The 18,629-nt window shown below is 56.5% G+C and overlaps 1 long non-coding RNA gene across 1 annotated transcript; it reads left to right on the top strand.

The window, feature by feature from the left end:
• The first annotated feature begins 10,280 nt into the window (after window positions 1-10,280).
• Window positions 10,281-17,304, top strand: LOC123599916. The gene is made up of 3 exons (XR_006713349.1): window positions 10,281-10,538; window positions 15,882-16,012; window positions 16,174-17,304. It is a non-coding gene; the product is annotated as an uncharacterized LOC123599916 (long non-coding RNA).
• The last annotated feature ends 1,325 nt before the right edge of the window (window positions 17,305-18,629 follow it).

Here is an 18,629-nt window from a genome sequence, read left to right on the forward strand (position 1 = left end):
TGCCCAGAAATGAAGGCCTCCCGGGAGGCCCCAAAGACTCAGCACAAAAGCTCACAGGTGGCCGCACAGGAAGGGGGTCTCTCCTGGGACCGGCAGGGGACCTGGACCCACCGGCTGGGTGGGTGGGGTTGGAGTCGTGGGTTCCTGGGCCTCCTGACCTCCTGCCCAGGTGAGCACCGTGCTGTCCACGGCCCTGCAGAGCGGCCCCTCCCAGCAGAGCAGCCGGGGGGGCGGGTGGGGACCCTCCTACCCATTTGGGGACTGAGCCCCAGTGAGGGGAAAGTCGGGGCCGGGCTCCCCGCCCCATCCCTGCCCCTGAAGTCTCTTACCTGTAAAGCGAGCATGCAAATTTAGCGAGGCGGCGATCGACCCCGGGGAGCAGGTGGGTTCGCAGGGGCTGTGTGGGAGCTCGGCCGTGCGGGTCCTCGTTAGGGGACACGCTCACAGGAAGCAGGCCTGCATGGCCGCCGTTCCCAGAGGCTCTCGGCGTCCGTGGCCACCGTCCTTCCAGAAAGGCCGACCTGAGCCAGGCCTCACCGCCACACCCCAGAGGTCCTCCCCACAGGAAGCGGGGATGAGGCCACTCTGCTGGCCGGGAGGAGGACAGTGGGAGGGTGACCCTCGCTTGCCTGGGGCTCGGCTGACGCAGCACACGCAGCCTTCGCCGGCCTCCCCACCGGGCGGTGGTTACCAGGCCGACGGGGGACCCAGGTGTGGGGAGTTTAATCGTCCGTGACCTGCCGTCCACTCTTGCCTGGGTGTTAATGGCCAAATGTTTTGCAAGTAAATTACCAGAAAGAGCTATTCCTGAGGGGGGCAGAGGCTTGTGGGAAAGTGTCAGGACACCGGACAAATGGCCAGCGTCAGCCTCCGAGCCGCCACCCCCTTCCTGGCAGAGGGCCGGGCAGGCCCGCTTCGGAGGCTTGGTGGGGAGTGGGGGCGGGAGGACGGGGAATCCCTCCAGACGGGTGCCCCCAGGAGCCACTCCCGCGAGGGGGGGAGAGCCGCAAGCCGCGTGGGGGGCCACAGAGCTCTCTGGAACGCCTCCCCCCTCGACGGCATCCTCCAGAGGTGGTCCAGGGACAGGCGGGACCGTGGCGGGTGTGGGGGGAGGGTCCGGACTGCGCAGAGAGCATGTGTGTTCCCTCCTCATCCCCTGCAGGGAGAGGGCTGTTCTCCCAGGCTGTCGTCGGAGGCGGTGGACAGAGCTCCGTCCCCAGCCAGAGAGGAAGACTCGACGGGGCCCGGGCTTTCAGCAGTGGTGGCTACAACACGTGGCCCCGGCCAGGGCCCCGCCCAGGTGGAGGCACGGAGCCCCACGCCAAGCTGGCACGGCGGGCACCGTTCACCGGATCCCGGGCACCGTGACCCTGGGCGTGGCCGGTGGGTGGACTGTGTGAGCCGCCCCGGAATACGGGGCACAAAGTGGTGACCGGGCCCCGGGGCCAGGAGGCAGTTGGCACAGGGAGGCCCCCTCCCCAGTCGTCCAGCCCGCCTCCACCACGTGAGACCCCGGCTGCCCTGAGACCGCACTCTGCTAACCCGTAACCTGACCCCAGGCGCGGGGAGGGACCGGCCACCGAGGGAGCCCAGACGGGCTCCGCAGACGAGGCTTCCCGGTTCCTGAGCAGCAGCAGGCCCTCGGCGGCACTAAGCCTCGTGCCATCAGGGACACGGGGAAGGCGCCCCCCTGGAGGTTTTGCGAGCAGCAAATGAGATACGATGAAAACACCTCCCACGGCGTCCTCGCAGGACGGTGGCCGAGCGCAGAGCCAGGTGTGAGTCCCCGAGGGCTTCGGTGCTCAAGCTCCCACACCGCTGGCAGGAAGACCCTGGAGGCCCGGGCGGCGGGCACTGCCTCTGTGCCCAGGTGGGGGGCTGGTGCTGCAGCCCGAGGGGCGCCCAGACCCCCCAGGCATCGTCCGGCCTCCTGGAGGGGGACACGGCCCTCTGTGCGCCCACAGGGGGCCCTGGAGCGGCGGGGGGACAGACCCGCAGGTGAGCGATTCTCCAAGCAGACCCTTCGCCCTCCTCGATGGGCTCGGCCTGCGTCTTTAAGACGCTAATGGGCCCTCTTAAAAAAAAATGACAGTTTGCTTGCTCACTAACAGGTTCTCGTCTGACATCAGCAGGGAATCAAAGATATTTTATTATTTGGAAACCCCATATAGGGAAGGCAGCCTTGGAAGTCTGTCATTGCTCCAAAACCCACACCTCCCCTGGGAGTTAATTATTTTCTTAAAATGCAACTTGTACTGTTAGTTTAAAACATTCCAACTGTGTTCACACTCTTTAAATCTTCAGTAAACCTTAGAGTTTAAATCACTTGCAGATAAGAGTAATTCTATTAGGGAGGGAGGGGCCCGCACTCAGAGGAGGTGAAATCAAATGGAATAAAAAGGCCATTGACTGTGGGCTCCTCGGCCACCTCCCGCCCTCGCCCCTCGGGACGGGCTGGCCACGGACGGCGGCCCACCGGGTCCCAGCGGCCGGGTGACCTGGCTGGAGCTGCCCACCGTCCCTCTCAGGGGCCCAGACACAGGTCCTGGAGGCTGGATCAAGGCCAGCTGTGTAACGGCCGAGGTGGGGTGGCTTTTGGGGTGACCTGGGACCCTTGCTTTCGTGGGGAGGAGCCTCTGGGTCTCGGGGCAGGAAGGCTCCGGGGGCCTGGATGCCCACCTGAACCACCGGAGCCAGCGATCTGGGCAGCCCTGGGGGTGGTTGACAGTTTTCCTGTCCTCGCCCCCTAGCCCCTCGGGTCAGACGCTGCCTCCACTGCCCCCAGGGCTGAGCACAGCCCGTTTGGATTAGCACCTGGGGGCTGGCCTTCCCTCCGAAGGGCCTCCCTTAAGTCAGAAAAATCAGATAACAAACCCAGAAGCCAGCCTGCTGGACAGGCGGGTTCTGTGCTCTGGAAGGCTCTCGGTTTCTGAGGGGCTCCGAGCTCCTCTGGGTCTGTCCGTCCGGGCGCTGGCCACGCTGGGCCAGGACTGCCAGGCCGCTGGTCATCTCCCCGCTGGACTGAGACCCTACCCCCAGGCAGGACCAAGCCAAGTTGACCTCGGATCCCCAGGCCCTACTCAGGAGAGGCCCCGGGTAGGGGAGAAGAGGGGAGGGTGGGTTGGGTGGGGGAGACTCGTGGCCTCCCACACGTACTGGACTCCCGTTGTGCTGGACAAGGAAGGCAGGGGGCCAGCCTAGGAATGGACAGAGTGATCGGCAGGCTCCCGGGGTGTGGAAGGGGCTGGGAGCTTCTGGAGGTGGAACCACTACCCCCCCCCCCAAAATTGCATAGCTGTCCCAGCCGATTGTGGGGAGGGTGGGACAGCTCGGGTGGGAGGCAGGTGCCCCGAGCTCTGGGCTCTGCGCGTCGAGAGAGCCTGTTGAGTGTTGTGAGTCTGCGGATGTGTGTATACGGCCTGACTCCCGAGGGGTGTCTGGGAGGAGGGACGGGCTGTGTGAGCTGCTCCTACCCTCCCGCGGCCGCTCGGCTGCTCGGCTGGGGGTCTGCCTGCCCGGCCCTCCTCGCCCCGATGCCCTCACACCAGTCCCGGGGGCTGGTTCCCCGGTTCCGCGGGCCCATCAGCCGCCAGGAGCCCCGCCTGCCTTGCGAGCAGTTCGAGCCCCATTTCTGGCAGCTTTGCGGCTGCCTCCGTGGGACGGACGTGTTGGTGCCTGCTGTCTCCGTGAGGGTGGCTCTTTCTCCGTCATTTATAGGTGTCCCCTGCTGTCTCCTCCCCATCAGCACGGCCAGCTGGACCTATCTCTGTCTCTGCAGAAGACGGGTCAAGCCAGGCAGAACTCCGACAAGCTTCCCAGAGCAGGCTCCGGGGCTGGCGGCCGGGGCAGTGGGCTGTCCCTGCAGCGATGGCCATCCGCGGACGGCAGAGGTGCCCGCCGCCTGGGCTCGGTCCGCTGGGGGCTCCACCACGTCCGGCCTGTGTCCTCAGGCCGCCTCGCCTCCAGCTGGGGGCCAGGCCGGCCTCGGGCTGCACTTGGGGTGCAGGAGCCAGTTTCTAAGTTCCCCAGATTCTCACGGGGCAGAGGAGCTCGTGCTGGCCACGAAGGGCCGGCGCCCCATCCCTGGGGCTGCGCCCCGGATGCGGGGAAGGAGGCAGTCCTGTGGAGCGAGCGTCCCCCCGGGGCGGCCCGGGGGTGCGTGGGCTTCGTCGGCTCCCGCTCCTACCAAATAGCACTTTGATGAGTTAAGTGTGAGAGAATTAAAAACAACCCGATTAAATTTCCTTTATAAATACACGTGGGTTTAGAAATCAAGGGAGACGCAGCTTTGGGCTAATAAATTGCCGCGTGCGTTTTCCCCGCAAGTGTTGGGGGATGGCGTCTGACAGGCCCTGGGAGCCCCGACCCCAGGCCGCGAGTCTGAGGCCCCCCGACCTCTAGCTCCCTGGCCTGGTCTGACGTGGGGCAGACCCGCGGCCACGCAACTGGTGCCGGGATCGCGCCCACTGCTCAAGAGAGTAAACCGAGGCAGGGAGCATGCCCAGACTGGCTGAGGGGCTTAGCAGGGACACCCTAACCCCTGGGCCGCAGGGCCCGCTCCCAATATTTGAGGCGTCGCTGGGATGGGTGTGCAGAGGGGGCCCCCCCTGCCCTGGGGAGGGAGGGAAGGAGGGAGGGGTCTCCGGGCATATGGCAGCAGGGGGAGGGGTCCATGGCAGTGGAACGTTTGAGGTCATTGGAAAGGCAAACAGAATCATTAACAGCTTCCCAAAATAACCCAGTAAGAGTGAGATTCCCAGGGGGTTCCCCCAGGCGGTGGAGCTTGGACGAGGGGCGCACCTGTAACAGAGAGTGGCGGGCAGGGGTGGGGCTGGCCTTGGGGGTGGGCCAGGCTCCAGCCTGTGTCCTGGGCCTTGCAGAGCGCTGGGGAGTCCCCCAGCCTGCCTCGGGTTTCATCCTGCAGGACGGGCCGTCAGGAGACCTGAGGAAGGAGGGGACGGTCGTTCGCCCATTCCGGCGATGTCCCAATGCAATCATGCATATGACATGCATGCAATCATATGGCAGGCACTGTCCCATGTTCTTTTTATTTTATTTTATTTTATTTATTTATTTGGAAACAGAGAAAGAGAGAGACAGAGAGAGAGAGAGAGAGAGAGAGAGAGAGAGAGAAAATCCCAAGCGGGCTGTCAGCGCAGAGGCCGACAGGGTCTTGATCTCACGAACCCGAGAGATCGTGACCCGGGCCAAGATCAAGAGTCAAGTGCTTAACTGCCTGAGCCACCCAGGCGCCCCTGTCCTGTGTTATTTTAAAGCAGCATTATTGGGGTACAGTCGTATACAGGAAACTGCTCTGGTTAAATCGTGCCGCGTATTAAGTGTTCACGCACGGATATGCCTGTGAAGCCGTCACCGTAACGGAGGTGGTGAGTGTGTCCGTTGCCCCCCAAAGTCCCCCCGTGCCCTCGGCGGCCGTGCGTCCTTCCAGCCCCGGCCCCGGGCAACGCTGACCTGCTTCCCGTCCCTCCAGGGTGAGTGGCAGGCGTGTCCCCGAGTGTGGACGGGCCCTTCCGAGCCTCACCTGCTGCCGTGGCCCTGCTGCTCCTTGCCGTGCTGGCCAGTGCCAGATTCTCTCAGCTTCTCCAGGTCTGAAGAAGTCTGGGTTCCACTTTGTCATCTGAACGACGTTTTCACTGGGTAGAGCGTTCTAAGTTCACAGGGCTGGAAACTTTTACAGAGTTTTTCTTGCAGGACGTTACCCTTCCAGCCTGCGCGGTTCCTAACGAAAACTCTGCCGTCGCCCCCATTTCTGTGGGTTTTCCGTGTGCCACGTGGCCGCTTCTAGGCTGCCTCTATGTGCTGGTCCGATCAACCTGACCGTGAACATATTCTCCTTACGTGTATTAAATTATTGAGCTTTGCAACCACCCTTCCAGATGAAAAGTAAATAAACGCGGGTGCAGGGACGCGAGGCTCTGCCAGGGTCCCCTGGCCGGCCGCCGGGCAGCACACAGAAGCTGGGTCGCATCCTCCGGACTCCAGAGCCTGAGCCCCCAGCCGCTCTGATCTTCCCACCCAGCCCGGGGCGCGGGTTGACGGGATCCCCAGGGCTGGAGGGGAGGACCCCCGGAAGCCTCCAGATTCATCCCATCTTGGGGGGGAGAGGCCCCCGGAACACAGGTCCCACGACCCTGCAGATACCACACAGACAAGACAGCCTTCAGTGTTTCCGACGATGTTTTCTTTCCTCAAAGCCTCCCTGTCTGCCCCCCGGTCAGACTGAGTCAGGCAAGTGCTGGGTCACTGCCACGATGCTAGCTCTGAAGGACCAGAGTGGCCCAGTGGCCCGTACTAGCCCACGGGGCCACGCAGACCGCCCTCCTTAGCCCCATCCGGGCCTCCGGAGGGCCAGCGGGCAGACAGGTGGGCCGACAGGGGTCCCAAGGGAGCAGGGTGCGGGCGGCCGGCCCGGCAGGGGAGCCCGGTGGTCAGGCGTGCCCAGCTCTGCCCTCTGGCCCCGCTCCTGGCTGAGGGCTTGGCCTTCCTCCGTCCCTGCCCTGGTGCAGGCGGGCAGCGGCGGGCAGATCCAGATGCTGTGGGTTGTGGGTGGAGCCACGAACTCCCTCACCAAGTGCTCTGGGCAGGGCGGCCCCAGTCCAGGGGACACGCGGGGTCCCTGCCCAGAGGACAGCTCGGGGAGCCCAGGGGAGACCCCGCAGAGAGGAGGCCACAGGGAGGCGCAGCCCCGAGGCCCGCGGAGCCCTGGCCTCCTCATGCCCTCTGTCACCGACCTGTCCCCCACTTGGTGGGCAGGCCCCGGGGTCCTCAGAGAGTCTGCCCCGTGCCAGCCTCAACTGTCAGCCTCCGTGTGAGCGCCTGAGAAGCCTTTCTTGGGGGCTGAATTGCCTCGATTTTCCCCCCTCGGCTGGGCCCGCTCCAGGGCTATGCGTCCATGAGTGAACAGACAGCTTTGTTTCATTAATTTTCCCCGTTGGAAAACTCCGGTATTAATATTTATGAGAAATGACCTAATATCCACGCTGCCTGCCGTGTGTTTGCTTAACATATTTAACGTGATTTGGGGGCTATGTTTACTTTTTAACTGCCTCAGTGAGGGGGCCTGACCCGTGTCTCCCCACCGTGGAGAAGAGGCGGTGGGAGCCCCGTGGCCTCCGAAGTCCGCGTTTGTGACGCCTCGGGGAAGGCGCCTGGGACCCCCCACTTGGCCCGGCCCTCGGGAGGGAGTCCTGCGGGAGCCGTGGCGCCGGGTGGGGGTCCCCTGAGCTCTGCCGCTGTGTGCCATCCAGGTCCCAGCCTGGCAAACCTGGGGCAGAAGGAAGGGGGATTTCTCCGGGAAGAGAAGAAAAAACATTTGAGCGGTTTCTGAAAATAGCTCCTTAGGCAGTTATAAGACAGCAATTTAAGTAAGTGCTTTCTCCCAGTTTCTCCTGAACATAAAGGTAATTGTTTTTGCCCTGGAATAGATGGCCGGTTTTACTATAAATTGATTCTTTTCTTTAACATCCCTTTGTGCACTGCATTAGCTAATGTGGTGTGGCAGGCCAGCCCCACGGGGGTGGCAGGGACCGCGGGTGCCCTGGCCCGGGCCGTCCGACCCGACACCAGGAAGGACGTGTTCTGGGAAGCCCCGGACCCGTGCGGCTGGATCCCGGCTCTTCCTGAGCCCCCGCCGGGTAGAGGGGCATGAGGACGAGGACCGCCTCTGGCCCCAGTTGTTGGCGTAAGTGTTAGAAACGGTGCCCTGTCCACTCTGGCCCTGCGTGGGTGGTCAGAGCCTCTTCTGGGCGGCCGTGGGGGCCTGGGTCCCACCTCTCCCATGTGGCTCAGAGACTCCAGGAGCTGTTCCCAAGGGGCTCCCGCAGGGTTGCCCTCCCTCCGCCCCGGCGAGCCTGGCAGGCGACACCTCAAAGCCAGCCTGTTGCCTCGGAGACCCCGAGGTGGGTCTGGACAGGGAGGGGCCCGTGCCCGGCCCAGGGGTCACCACGCAGGGGCGATTAGGACCAACACGTTCACCGAGTGCCATCCTGAGCGTTCCGGGCTGTGAGGTCTCTGCGATGTGTCCAGGGACATTCTAACAGAGAGACCCGTGTCCTGACTGCTCACCTAATAAGGAATAAAAGGGGACATCGAGAGCGACCCTTCCACCCCCACCACGAGGTGCCCCTTCCTAGGCTTGAGACATGCACCACACCTCCCCCCGCAGGGCACAGAAATGACATGGGAGGGGGAGGGGGAGGGCGTCCCGGTGCCGCCTGCCTGCTGGGGGTCCGGCAGCCAGGGGTGGGATGTCCACGTGATGCTCGAAACCCACCGCAGGAGACCGGGCAGAACCGGTGGCCGGTCGTGACCTGGGCCCCATGGTCAAGCTGAACACCTGTTGTGCCTCAGCCACCCTGAGGGGTGGACACTGTCTCCCCATTTTATCGCCTCAGCACGGAGGCTTCGGGGACTTTCAAAGCCAAAGCCCACAGCTTCCTGGGCCTCTCAAGCGCACCTGCTCACAGTACAGCCTCAGACATAAGACATCAGACAAAACCGCTGCCCCTGCTCCGGGGTGTCGGTCAGCCGCCTGGACCTGCCCGCTCCCTCCCGACCCAGCCGCCCCGTTGTCTGTCTTCTTTTGCCCGGGGAAGGGGTGACACCCACAGCCCCCCCTACCCCCCCGGGAGCCAGCACGGCAGGTTGGGCAGTGAGACCTTAAGGGGAGAGGGGCCGGGACCCGGCAGGGGACCCTGCACGTGTGCCGGAATCTTTCCCTGCGGAATAAAGATGCGGCTCCCATCCCCGATCCGGCTGCCCGCCGAGCCCGGCCCCAAGGCCCCCGGGAGAGGACACCAGCACGCGTGATCAATCAGCCCAACGCTTCCCAACGTGCTTCTCGAGTTACACGCCACAGGGATGAGGTCATAGCGGCTGCCAGCCCGAGCCAGGGAAGGAAGAGGCCCCTCTTTTTCAAACCAAAGGCCAGCACAGGCCAGCTCTTAGTGCCTCAGAATCCCTCTTCTTGGCTTTGGGAAGGGGACGGCTAGTGCTGGAATCCCTGCCTCAGGTCATGGGAGCAATTCATGCTCACTGCGGAGGATTTGGAAGATCCAGAAAAGCAAGAGGAGAAAGACAATATTCAGAATCTCACTCCATTACATTGCCTTCTAGTGTTTTCCATCACAGGGCTCTACTTACCTGCCTACCTACTACTCATTAATCCATCCATCTGCCATCCTTCTTTCCTTCCTTCCTTCCTTCCTTCCTTCCTTCCTTCCTTCCTTCCTTCCTTCCAACCACTCATCCAGTTACACTTATCTATCCATCCATCCACCCATCCATCTACCTTCTGTCCACACACCCCTCCATCCAACCATTCACTTGCATGCACTGACCCACCCCCATCCATCCATCCACCCATCTTTCCTTCCATCCATCCATTCATCCATCCTTCCATCCATCCATCTTTCTATCCATCCATCCACCCATCCACCCATCTTTCCTTCCATCCATCCATTCATCCATCCATCCATCCATCCATCCATGCTTCTATCCATCTGTCTGTCCATCCATCCATCCATCCATCCATCCATCCATCCATTCAACCATCCACCCATCCACCCATCCTTCCATCCATCTGTCCATCCTTCTATCCATCCAGCCATCCATCTAGCCACCATTGTTCCTTCCTTCCTTTCTTCCAAACATCCATCCATCCATCCACTGGTTCATCCATCCATTCATATTTTCTTTCATCCATCCACTTATCCATCTGTCATCTTTTCAAACATCCTTTCTTCTTGATGATACCCCTCAATTTGCCCGAACGTATTTCCTAGATTCAGCTGCGGAGGAAAAGCAGCGGGTCATAAAACAATGTGCTGGTCACAGGAGGTATGGGGGTGGGAGGGAGCGGCGATAGTGTGATACCTTGCTTTGTGCGTGTGAGAAGGACGGTGTGTGAATGTATGCGTGTGTGTGTGAGTGTGTGCACATCAGTATGTGTGTCTGAATGTGTGCAAGTGTGTACGCGTGCCCCCACGGGGAGGGGGGGGCTTGGAGGATGCAGCTGGTGGGTACGGGGGGACCCCCGCGTGGGCCTCCCGTGAGAACTCCCTCGGCCCTGCCATCAGCCAGGACGTCCATCTTTCAGGCCCCGGGGAGCCGCCTCACACCCTGCTCTGGCCACCTTGTTTGGGCCAGGGGCACGTCCAAAGTCAAGATGGATGAACATGTCTTTGCTTGTCATGCAGCCGGCCGTGCGTGTCGGAGCCCGCTCTCCCACACATGGTCCACGTTAGCTCCCTCCCCTGACTTGTGTCCATGAAGCGCCTGGCCCTGGTGGTCAGTCCCCGCCCCCACTGCCAGCCTACCTCCATTTCTAATTGGGCCGCAAAGCCGTTTAATGGTGTCTGCGAGGCTGCAGGCTGCTCGGGGCAGAACAATGCGCTATTCATGTCCAAACAGAACACTAGTGATCGGGCTAATATCTTGAAGCTAAAAAGCAAGGCTTAATTGCGACAGATGCTGCAAATTCCAGTGCAAAAGGCCAGCTCCTATGTGATCTAAACCAGGTATGTGCCAGGGGTTCATTTTAATAGCGGCTTTTATTTTTTTTATTGGCATATGCAAAACTCGCTAACGTTCTGCACAACAGACCAGCAACGGTCTCTTAGGAAACCTCCCCAGGGAAGAGCCCCGCAGACCTCGGTTGCTATTGTGTGGGTTACAGGAGACCCCCTACCATTTGGCCAGCTGTGTCCTGGCGGACCCTGGTCTCTCCTCTTCCCTGGGCCAACATTTCGGGTCTTTCTAGACCACTGCAGCCACCGGTGCATCTGCCAAACGTGCTCAGAGGCTGCGGGTCCTCGCGGATGTGGCCTCCCCTTTGCTAGACAGCGTCCTACCCTCCCAACGCCCACTGGGCTCTTTCCTACTGGTATGCTCCTGACGTGCAAACACCTGGCTTTACTCTGAAACTGTAGCTATTGGACAGGGTGCTCCTGTTTTTAATATCTTAGCTGAATCTTCCAATCTAGGAGGAAAGTTCCGGAAGCCAGGGGCTGCTTGTGGTTTCTACAGTGTCTAGGACCTTGCTGAGAAGAATGGGCTTCAGTTTTCATGACTTCCACTTTCTCAGAAAAAGATGCCAATCCCAAAGCTCCCAGCTCTCCCCGGGACTTGGGGAGGGCCTGTGTCCTTGCTGTTCCGAAAGGGCCCTTGCCCTGTGTGCCCCATCCCGTCCGGGGTGGACTCAGAATATTCCTAAAAGTGAGCCTGACAAGGAGGGCCTGGAAGCTGAATCCAAAGCTCACTGTTGCTCAGACAACTGAAGCTGCCACCTCCTGACCCACTTCTGGAGGTATGGAAACTGCTTTGGATTCCTTAGAACATGCTTTCTGTTGTCGTAAAAGCTAAACTGAATGCGGCTTCCCGGCCAGTGAGGACAGTGATTCCATTCACTGGGGCTCCTGAGACCCCAAAGGAGCTGTTGGTGGGAGTTTTCTGAATAAATACCCCAAGAGGAAACCTCGGCTTCAGGTAGAGTCAAAAGTTGCAGAGACTGCCATCAGTTTACTCCAATTTACTCGTCTATTTACCATTTGCTTATCCCTTCATCCATCTGTTCTCCTACCCAACCGTCCATCTACTCACCCAACCATCCATCCATCCATCCACCCAATCATTCATCTGTTCACCTGCCCACCCATCCACTTATCCAGCCAGCCAGCCAGCCAGCCATCCGTTCATCTATCCATCTATCTACTCATTCATACATACATACATTCATTCATCTGTCCATCCATACGTCCATCCATCTGTCCACCCACCCACCAACCCACTCATTCATCTTTCCATCCATCCATCCATCCATCCATCCATCCACCCACCCACCCACCAACCCACTCATCCATCCATCCATCCATCCATCCATCCATCCATCCATCCAAGAAGTATTTACTTGGATCCTACTAAGTGTTCAACTGCTGTGTGAATTCCCTTCTGGAATTATGGCAATACACCACCCTCTCTTGGGCTATGGGGTAGGCCATGGGGCTTGCACCAGTGGCTGGTGGTTCAGTGAAGACCAGAAGAACCAGGAAGTCAGTGAATAAATTGCATGTGCACAGAGGCCAGATGAAGAACAAGCCCTCTGTCTGGGGCTTGGGCCCGGCACCTGGAGGCCCTTCCTGCAGGAAAGGCTCTCCCTGTCCAACCCAAATCCCCCAAGAAATCCCTTTTCAGGCCCAGGATCTGGAAAACCTCCAGATAATTAGTGGGCAGGGAGGAGGGGGGCTTAACACCGGGGAAGTGAGAGTCAGGGGCCATTAACTAGGGGTGGCCCAGGCTCCACAGCCTTCCTCTCCCTCCCTCTACGGTGCCCCGGGCCAGAGAAATACAGGCCAAGTGGAGCAGTGGCCCTCCTGTGACCCCCACCTGTGGGAACCTGGGCCCAGCATTCCATGAGCTTCGGACTCTCCTTTGAATGGTAGCCGAGCACTTGCCCATGGTCACAACAGGGATGGACCACAGTGACTGCTGTGGTCCAGGTGGCCTGACGCTCGGTCTGGCTGAGCGAGATCTCTGGTGGGGTGGCAGGCTATAGCAGTCAGTGGCGTGGGGACAGCCTCCCCGTGCCAGCACTCATTCCATAGGCTTCCTGCGTGGTATCCTCCGGTGGGGACAGTAAGAGGGACTGGGGATACCCGGGGCCAGGGAGCTGGGACCAAAACCCAAGGCTGTTCCTCTAGGGACCCTTAGGAAGACGCACCGTCCCACATCCCCGTGGGGGAGATGCAAGCAGAGGGGCACAGGGGCCTCGCTCGGGGGAGGGGAGCCAGGCTGTGTTCTCATTTCCGTCGGCTTCTTCACAGGACTCTTCCGCCTTGGAATCTTACAAGCGTAGAGAAAAGTACAGAGAACAACAGGCAAACCCCCTACTCACACTCCCGCCCACCTTTGTCACATTTATCTCGTTGGACAGCCCTTGATTCCGTCCTGTTTCCACTGGGAATCTCTCAGATTTGGTGTCGATCATTGCCAGGCCTGGTTTGTACTCTTCCGCTGGGCATCGCACGTTTAGTCCTGCTTTGCATGTGGTCTGGACGGGCTGTAAGTGGCTTCCCGTGTGATGTGCTGTCGGGTGGAGCACCCGTTGGGAGGAGCGAGGCTACACCCCGGGGTGTTCACCCGCTGTCCTGGTGATGGCATTCGGGGCTATTCCTGCGCGTGATTCCTGGGTGCACACCAGTGAGCTCTTTTAAGGAATGCGCCTAATGGTGGGATTGCTGGCAGAAGGTGTGACTTTACTGACGAAGCTGGCCAAATGACACGGGGGTTGTTGCACCGACTCGGGGACCTCTGGCCCCAGCGGTGTGAGAGAGGTCGCCCCCGCTTGGTGCCTCAGACCCTGTGTGGCTGCCCATCTGGCATCTGTGGGGCGGCCTAATTAACATTCCCTCCTGCCTGCTGACTTCGAGCATCGCTGCCTCAATGCCCAGGCGGTTGTGTTTCTGCATCTATAAAACATTCATAGCCTTTGCCCATTTTTCTGTTGGAATGTCTTATCTTTTCTGTTTACTCTTGATTTTTAATTTTTTTATAATGTTTATTTTTGAGAGAGAGAGAGAGACAGACAGAGCATGAGCAGGGGAGGGGCAGAGACAGACGGAGACACAGAATCCGAAGCAGGCTCCAGGCTCCGAGCTGTCAGCCCAGAGCCCGATGTGGGGTTCGAACCCACGAAATGTGAGATCATGACCTGAGCCGAAGTCGGACGCTTAACTGCCTGAGCCACCCAGGTGCCCCATTCTTGATTTTTAAATGAACATTTATAAAAAGACAACACCATACAGAAAAAAAAAGTGCAAGTCATAAGTGTGCGATTGAATGCATTTTCAACAACTGGGCACACCCGTTCACTCGGAACCCAGACTGAGAAACAGAACATTCCAGAACCCCAGAAGACGGCTGGGTCCTTCCTGGGGAAGGACCTTTACACCCCCACCTTTGCACTGAAGGTAGTGACTGCCCTGACTTGCACTGCTGTGGACATGCTGCTATTCCTGAACTCTGCGCGAGTGGAGTCACGCAGCCTGCTCGGCCGTGTCTGGTCTCTTCTGCGCCATGTTTGTGTGTGGGGTGCACGGTGTCACTGCCAAGAATAATCACCAGGGCCTTCTTGTTAATAATCACTGTTGCCTTCTTGTGCCTTCATAGTGGCCCCTTGTTTAAATGCGTGATAGATTTGGGGTGCCTGGGGGGCTCAGTCGGTTGAGCGACCGACTCCGGCTCAGGTCATGATCTCACGGTTTGTGAGTTCGAGCCCCACGTCGGGCTCTGTGATGACAGCTCAGAACTTGGGACCTGCTTCAGATTCGGTGTCTCCCCCTCTCTCTACCCCTCCCCTGCTCGTGCTCCGTGTCTCTCTGTCTCTCAATAATAAATGTTAAAAAAAATTTTAATGCACGATAGATTTGTACATTTTAACATTGATGAAGTCGGGTCGTTTCCGGTTTTATGATATTTTGATTGAGGGTCGTATCAACCACCTTGTAAATGCCTCTTGACTTGCGTGGGCGCCATTTCTGTTGGGCATCAGCACCTGGATCTGAGTGACGTTCTGGTTTTAGTGGGACTTCCAAACAGTCTCTCACAGGGTCCGCCCTACTGCAGACCCTCTGGCCGCGCACAGGGGGGCCTGTCGTTCCCCATCCTGCCAGCACACGGCCAGCTGAGGTGTGCGGTGGCGCTCACCGTGGCCTTGACTTGCATTTTGCTGCCAACTAAGAAGGCCGGGAGTTGTTCCGGGTCGTCTGGCCCTGTGGTGTCCCTCCCTCATCTGGGGCCTGTTCAAGACTTTTGCCCACCTTCCTGTAGGGTTGCCTGTTTTATGTGTCCTCTGCGAACACCAATTGTACTGCCGCAGGGGTGCTGTTCCACGTGCCGGCTTGCTCTTTGCTCTCATGGTAGCATTTTGTAATGATTGAAATTCAATTCTACACAGTTCAGTTTATTAGTCTCTTTCTTATGGTTAGTCCTCTGAGTGCTGCTTAAAATCCCGGCCTGCCCACGGTCGTGAACATACTCCACGATGTCCTCTGGAAGCTTTATCGTTGTTCCTTTTACATGTACAGCTACACCCCATCTGGGTATATTTTTTTTGCATGGTGTGAGGTAGGGACCAATTTTCATTTTCTTCTGCATGTGACTATCCAATTGACCCAGGACAATTGCTTAACAATGTCTTCCTCTCCCCACTCCTCTGTGCTGCTACTTTTGCAGAAGTAAAATGTCCATATGACGCATCTGCTTCCAGACTCTTCTGCTTTGTAAGTCTGTAAGGATGAGAATGACATTACAATGGAGCTAGTTGCTTGTAAGCAGAGACAGAAAGTGTAGTAGCCCCCTAGGCTGCGTAACAAATACCACACATCGGGTGGCTCACAACACCCCCTTTTTATTACCTCAGAGTTTCTGAGTCAGGAGTCAGGGTACAGCCTGGCTGTTCTCTGCTCAGGACCTCACGTGACTTCAGCCAAGGTGTCTGCCAGATTGCGTTCCCTTCTGTTAGGGGTCCTCTTTCAAACTTACGTCGTTGTTGGCAGGAATCAGTGTTTCCTTGCTGGCTGGTCTGTTCTCAGCTCCCAGAAGCTACTCTCAAATCCTCACCACGTGGTCCCCTCCATCCTTAAACCCAGCAGCATAGACCATCCCTCTCATGCTTCAAATCTCTTCTGCCAGAACAAGCCTACTCCCTTTAAGGGACCACCTGATTAGGTGAGGCCCACCGGGGAACATTTCCCTATCAGCTGATTCAGCACTTAATCACATCTGCCGATGAAATTCCTGCTCCCACCATTGTGTTGTGGGTGTCTGTCTGGGGGGTATATGACGTGTCTTCTCCTGCTCTGTAGGGAGGCACATCCAGACCTGGAGGAGAGGCCCACATGTTGCCGAGAGACGGAAACATATTTGCTCTCATAGCAGTAGAATTGTTGGCTGTGTGCTCAACATGACTCAGCTCAACATGATTCAGCTGCCCGAGGTAATAAGTCCCACAGCCCGGCCTCCCTTGTAGGCAGTCGTGGCCAAGCTAACGATGTCACTAACAGCGGTGGAGTGACACGTGCAATTCCGGGACTGTTTCGGGATCGTGCACGGAAGGATGTTCGGGTTTTTTGGTTGTTTGTGTTTTTGTTTTCTCAGCTTCTGCTCTACACAGACATGTGGTTGTGATCTGAATCCTCTTGGACCAGACAGCTGGGGGCCGTACCCCAGAGGCGATGAAGACAAAGCAGGAGGAGGCTGGCTCCTCGGATAATCTCCTGAAAGGGAGCTGCCATGCCGGCCAGATGGCCTCTCTCCAACTTTCCACACAAGGGAGAATCAAACCTTCCACTTTTGTTCTGTCAAACGCTTTCAAACCTGAGCTCAGTTAATACTCATGGCAACTAATTGGAGTCAGACTTCCTACGGTTAAACCAGCCTTGCATTCCTCTGGTAAATCTACTTTGGTCATAATATTTTGTGTTTTGCTTGTATGCATGTTTCACATTGCCGGATTTAATCTTTAGATTATTATTTATGGTTTTTACTATGATCATAAATGAATTTAGCCTATAACTTGCCCCTTCTTGTGCATGTCCTTTCCCAATCTTGATTATCAAAGTGATTTTAGCTTCACTAGATGATTTGGGCGGGTGTCTCTTGTTTCTAGTTTCTGAAACAGTTGATTCAGAATCGCGATGTTATACTTATCAAATATTTCAGAGACCACCCTCTAAAATTCGTGGATTCTGATGATGTATTTTATATGTATATTTCGAATTATCTTTAATGGGCAGAGATTTGTTTTTCCAGATAGTTATGTTTACTTTTTTGCTTCTGTTTTTAAAAACCAAATGATGGACTTCGTTTGGATTTCACCAGGTTTCCTGCTAAGGTACCTGTTATGAGCCAGGACCCAGTCCCGGGTCCCACAGGGATTTTGTTTTCTCATGATTACATTGTGGTGGTGGATTTGGGGGGAGGGAATTCTATGCCCTCGATGCTGTATGTCAGGGAGGCTGGGCTGGTGCTATAGCTCGTAGCAGTGACATTAACCTTCATCTCTGTCAGGGTTTACACTGCAAAATCGCGATTTTCCGTTTGTATTTGAGGAATGCTTTAAGGCTGCCCAAACATCCCATTTCTCCTTAAGCTTTTACCCGCTAATTCTAGCTTCCATGGGTGGATCTTGCCTACAGCAGTTATCACCACGGTTTTGTAGAGGTGATTTTAAAATTGCCGTCCATCCAACCATTTTATGCGTATTAATCGGAATATTACGGTGAAGAAGAATTGCCCGTTTCCTTCCTTCCTTCCTTCCTTCCTTTCTTTCTTTCCTTATTAAAAGATTTTATTTTTTTATGTAATGTCTACACTCACTGTGGGGCTCGAACCCTCAACCCCAAGATCAAGAGTTGCCCTCTTCTCCGACTCAGCCAGCCAGGCACCCCCTTCCCACATTTATTTATTTATTCAATCATTTGCTTATGGACTTGTAGATATCTTCCCCTCTGGGTTTTAATCAAATACTAGTATTATTTATTTTCTTATTCAAATTGTTTCAGCTTTGGCCGGTGAGCGCTCTTTCTGATTGGTTCCTGTGTCCTTGAGCTATGCCTCGCTCAAATTTGTTCTTCTTCTCCCCTCCCAAGAATGTTTATTCTGGGCCTTTTGCATTTCCATATGACTTTTAGGATCATTTATCAGGTTCTGTTTTTTTGTTTTTTTTTTAATTTTTAAAAATGCTTTATTTTATTTTTGAGAGACAGAGAGAGACAACATGAGTGGGGGAAGAGCAGAGAGAGAGAGAGAGAGACACAGGATCCGAAGTAGGCTCCAGGCTCCGAGCCATCAGCACAGAGCCCGATGCGGGGCTCAAACCTACAGATTGTGAAATCGTGCCCTGAGCCGAAGTTGGCCGCTTAACCGACTGAGCCACCCAGGCACCCCTCAGGTTCTGTTTTTTCAAAAAGGCAACTGATATTTGACAGGGATTTCATTGTCTCTGTAGACCAGTTAGGGAATGGTGCTATGTTCCCAGGATTAAGTCTTCTGATCCAGGATCACAGGTGTCTTTCCATTTATTTACGTCCTTTATCTCTTTCATTTCATCATGGTGTTCTCAGTGTGCAAGCAATAAATACCTTTTGTTGCATGTACTCCTTACGATTTCATTCTTTTTGAAGTCATTACAAATCAAATGGTTTCCTTAATTTCATTTTCAGATAGTTCACTGATAGTATGTGGAACTATAATCCCTTTTTGTATGTTGATCAGTGTTCTTAGGTCTTATAGGTTTTTCTTTCTTAGGATTTTCTATATACAAGATGATATTATCCGTGAATAAATGTAGTTTTGCTTTTTCTCCAACCCAGGCGCCTTTTATTTCTTTTTCTTGCCCATTTCTTTATTCGATTTATTCAATTTTTTTTAAAAGTGAATCTTTGAAGTTCTTATTTTGAGAAAGAGAGAGAACAAGCAGGGGAGGGGCAGACAGAGAATCCCAAGAAGGCTCTGTGCCATCAGTGCAGGACCCCAGGTGGGGTTGGATCCCATGAAGTGTGAGATCATCACCTGAGCAGAAACTAAGAGTTGTACACTTAACCGACTGAGCC

Source organism: Leopardus geoffroyi, chromosome C1, assembly GCF_018350155.1.
Source record: "Leopardus geoffroyi isolate Oge1 chromosome C1, O.geoffroyi_Oge1_pat1.0, whole genome shotgun sequence".
Classification (NCBI taxonomy): Eukaryota; Metazoa; Chordata; class Mammalia; order Carnivora; family Felidae; genus Leopardus; species Leopardus geoffroyi.